Genomic DNA, 4,612 nt, shown 5'->3' on the forward strand with positions numbered 1-4,612 from the left:
GTGAAAAGACAAGGACGATCCGTCCGAGTCCACCAACACGTCTTCGTCGTAGCCGTAAAATGTTTCGATGACCTGCGGGCGCGGAAGCAAACATCTCTCTGAACAAACTGAAGCGACACCTCACGATGAATCGACGAGAGGAACGATAGCGAGAAAAAGGCCATTTCATCTTGCGCAACACCAAGCAGCCGCAAACAAACAGACTCACCTTGCAGGACCTCACGCTTTGTTCCTCCTCAGAGATTCTCGACGTCGGTATCGTAGCAGCAAATCTCTCTCCTGTCGACACAAATAATCCGCCTTTGAGATTCTTTGGATGCAAAGGGAACGAACGGCTCCGGCGCAGAAACAAACGCGACTCACAATGACATTTCTGACATGAGCTCCTGTCTCCAGAGCCTGAAAAACACGTCACCGGCGATGATTGGAGGGACGCTCGTCTTTTCCAAAAGTGACAACTACAGGGTGTGTCAGGGTTTTCCAGATTATCTTTATCGTATCATTGTGTTGCTTTGACTTTGACTGCGACCTGTAATAAATAATATTATTTATCCCTTATTTATCCCTATCGCTTATCCCTTCCTACACAAAGTCGTAAAACACCCCTTGCTATGTTTTGACTAGAGGTCAAGGGCTTCCTCTATTCAATCCACTCTTACACCCACCCTGTTTCTCTTAATTAAAATGCTCGTGCAGGAGCCGAGAGTCAGACTTCATTCGTACAACGGATGGACTCTCCACCTGCAGGTGTCCAAAAGAACTTACTTGTCTCCCGTGTGGTTCTTGCAAAATAAGTTGGAGCGAGCGCAACTCTAACAGGGTGCATTTTGCCACTAGCTGCCTACGGACAATGACGTCGCGCTCGCGGCTCATGGTTGACGGGCTGAGCAGCCGGGCAAGTCCGTCGTTTTCAGCGCACAGCGAGTGGCAAAGGCGCTGACAAAACGGGAGCTTTGAGCTGCTGAAAACGGCAAAACAAGTCTAAAGCGTGTTCAAACGCGTGCGCACAATGCTCCTGCTTGAAAGGTCGGAATTTAAGGGGCCAATTTTTTGGATGGCGGCCGCCGGCCAAGCTTTGGACGGAAAAGGTTTCCTGGCGACAGCGAGCGAGCGCGGCGCTGCCGTACGTGCACCGAGTCGCCTGCCTGAAGACCTTGGACAAGTCGTCGATGATGTGCCGCTGCTCCACAACTTGAAGGAACTCCATTTCACCGTCCCGCTGGCCGCAACCGCGGTCCAGGTCATTGAGCGAACTAGGCCTTCTCTGTGGAACACAAATGCAGTGGACTCTGTTGGCACGCCGCCGTTGTCCGCGTCGACTTACCAAGCTTGCCATCTCCTCGTTCTCCTGGGTGACAAAGCGCACTTTGTTTTCAAGGCGACACAGCACCAGCGAGAGTTCTTCATTCTTCCTGCTCAGGCGTTTGTTTTTGTACAGGAGTGGCAGAAACTGGCTTTCTGTTTCTCTCAGTCGCTTTAGCTGCAAGCATGAAGTGCGGGATGTGAAAGACGCACAACACGCGGGCCAGAACGTATCCATTCCTTTTGCATCGGTTTGAACGGAATCGTGGCTTTGGCTCCCAATAAAAGACATCTACCAGGCAACCGACTCGCCGCGCCGCTCAACTAATAAGCAAGCGCAATGGGTGCCTCGCTGGATGGCGCGCATCAAACGTAGCGCAAACCTTCAAGCGTGCCGTCAATAAATTACCAGTTCATTGCGCTCTTCAGAAAGCAGGGCGTTTCGATCCTCCAGTTTCCTGATGACTGCGCTGAGCTCAGCGATTTTCAGATGAAACCGTCGCGTGTCCCGATCCTCCTGAGACTGAAAACGCCCCGCAACACACACACACAAGCACTCGTTCAAAGTTCAAAACTGTTTTTGTGCTACCTTCCTCCAGCAACGAACTAAGTCATGCGTACTGCAAGTGTGTGATGAGGTGGCTTACGCAATGAAGAGGATTGCTAGTAGCGGCGTTGACCCCACTTCCAGGGTAGTTTAGGCCCGCCCTTTGGGAATCCCTCAGGGCAGCGATCTGCTGCTCGGCAGCCTGAGTCTGCAGCTGAAGGCGGTGGACGTGGCCGGCCCCAGGGCTTCATCCAAAACACTAACCGCTCTGTCTTTCAGCTTGATCTCATCCGTCTGGATGTACAAACGGGGAGCGCTCAGGCAGGCGGGCAAACTCATTTGCCAGAATTGTGACAAAAACAAAGAGAGCAACCGGCCAATTTTTTTCTTGAATCGACTAGAACACCTTTGCTGTGACAAAAGCGAAGCGAGCAACCGGACATTTTCTTCTTGTGAAATAGAATAGAATAGAATGCCTTAGGTGTCATTGCACTGCAGGTATACAACGAAATTGGGAACATAGCCACGCACCGCGCATCTGATCAGTCCTACCAGTCGGCGGATCTCCCTCTCGCAGTCTCTCTTGGTTCGGCTCAGCTCCTCCCGATGCTGGTGATGAGCCGATCGGAGCTCGGCCGCTCGGGACTGCCAGGCCTGCTGGGCCGCTGCCAGGGCTTCTTCCGCGCTCCTGGTGGAGGCGACACCGCTCGGTCTCCCGACACCGCCGCGTCTCCTCCACCTCCGCCAGCAAAGCGCCCCCCCTCCTCACCTGAGCAGACATTGCGCCACACCGGGCCGTTGAGACCGCAACGGAGCGCCGCGACGCTTACTGGGGACAAGCTACACAATACGGTAGCGGCCGCATCGAAGCCCGACGTGGCGTGCGGATAGTCAGACACGGATAGAGCGGATCACCTTGTCCATGGAGCCGTCCCTCAGGCTGAGGACCAAGGCATTCAGTCGCTGGATCTCTCCATCTTTGATTTTGATCACTCTCATCAGCTCCATTTCATGCTGCCGCAGTAATGTCTCCCTGGTAATGGCTAACTCTTTCTGCTTCTCCTCATGGAGTTTGCTTTTGAGTTCCGTCATGGCGGCGGTGGCACGGTGGTGCTCCGCCCGCAGGTCCTGACTTCTCTCTCTCTCCAGACAGCTGACCTGACATGACTTAGACTTAGACAAACTTTATTGTCATCTTGTCTGCACATGGTGCATACAAAACGAAATTCCGTTGCATACGTCTTACAACAAAGTAGTGATATTGCAGTTGAATAGAAGTAACATATCCTATGAAAATATATATATATACATATATACTATATATATATATATATATATATATTAAAAATAAGTATAAAGTGCAGCAGTGATAATTATGCAATAGTGCAAGTAGGCAAAACAGTATTCAAGAGTGTGCAGAGGAATGCTAAACCATGTATTAAACTTCTATTTAAAGGGTTTATACAAGTTCAGTAAAGTTGGTAGTGCGAGATAGTGCAAGATAGAGGTCCGTAGTGTCATAAAGTACAGTTCTGTGAATGTGTGATGCAGAGTTCAGTTTAGAGCTCAACAGTTCTAGTGTTCAACAGTCTGATGACAGCAGGGAAAAAGCTGTTGCAGAACCTGGTGGACCTGCAGCGGATGCTGCAAACCTCTTCCCAGAGGGCAGCAGGGAGAACAGTCCATGGTGGGGGTGTGATGGGTCATTGATGATGTTACGGGCACGGGACATGCAGCGCTGAGATGAAATGTCCTGAATGGAGGGAAGAGGAGCCCCTATGATCCTCTCTGCTGTCCTCACCACTCTCCTCACGTTCTTCCAATCGGAGGCGGTGCAGCCTCCACACCACACAGAGAGACAGCTTGTCAGAATGCTCTCTATGGTGCTCCTGTAGAACGTCCTCATGATGGGTGGGGGCAGGTGGGCTCTCCTCATCCTCCGCAGGAAGTACAAGCGCTTCTGTGCCCTCTTGACCATTGCCGTAGTGTTCATAGTCCAGGTGAGGTCTTCTGTGATGTGGACCCCCAGGAATTTGGTGGTGCTGACCACCTCCACAGCTGAGCTGTTGATGATCAGTGGAGCGTGGTGAGGCTGTTTTTTCCTGAAGTCGACGATGATCTCCTTCATCTTCTCCTCATTCAGGATCAGGCTATTTTCTCTGCACCAGCCCACCAGCTGCTCCACCTCCTCTCTGTAGTCCAGGTCGTTGTTGTCTCTGATGAGCCCCACCACCGTTGTGTCGTCTGCTGACTTCACGATGTGATTGGTGGTGAACCTGAGGACGCAGTCGTGTGTCATCAGGGTGCACAGCAGGGGGCTCAGGACGCAGCCCTGAAGGGAGCCTGTGCTGAGGGTGATGACATCAGAGGTGTTCTGTCCGACCCGGACTGACTGAGGTCTGTTGGTGAGGAAGTCTAGCAGCCAGTTGCGAAGGGGGGTGTTGAAGCCCAGGTGTTCCAATTTTCCTACCAGATGCTGTGGGATGATGGTGTTAAACGCTGAGCTGAAGTCCAGGAACAGCCTCCGCACATGGGTGTTCTTCTCCTCCAGGTGAGCCAGGCTCAGGTGAAGAACGGAGGAGATGGCGTCCTGAGTGGAGCGGTTTTGCCGGTCGGCAAACTGGAACGGGTCAAATAATAGGGGGAGTCTGGAAACGATGTGACCTTTAAGCAGCCTTTCGAAGCACTTCATCATAACCGGAGTCAGTGCAACAGGCCGGTAATCATTAAATGAGGTGATTTGAGGTTTCTTCGGCACCGGAA

At 52.0% G+C, this 4,612-nt stretch overlaps 1 long non-coding RNA gene across 1 annotated transcript; it reads right to left on the reverse strand.

Moving 5' to 3' along the window:
- Positions 1-1,359: 1,359 nt before the first annotated feature.
- Positions 1,360-2,128, reverse strand: LOC148390190 (uncharacterized). The gene is made up of 3 exons (XR_015861562.1): positions 1,950-2,128; positions 1,712-1,825; positions 1,360-1,480 (listed from the first exon to the last, which is right to left on the reverse strand). It is a non-coding gene; the product is annotated as an uncharacterized LOC148390190 (long non-coding RNA).
- Positions 2,129-4,612: the final 2,484 nt, after the last annotated feature.

Source organism: Syngnathus floridae, chromosome 12 (genome assembly GCF_059516105.1).
Source record: "Syngnathus floridae isolate MCC-2025c chromosome 12, RoL_Sflo_1.0, whole genome shotgun sequence".
In the NCBI taxonomy this organism is placed as follows: Eukaryota; Metazoa; Chordata; class Actinopteri; order Syngnathiformes; family Syngnathidae; genus Syngnathus; species Syngnathus floridae.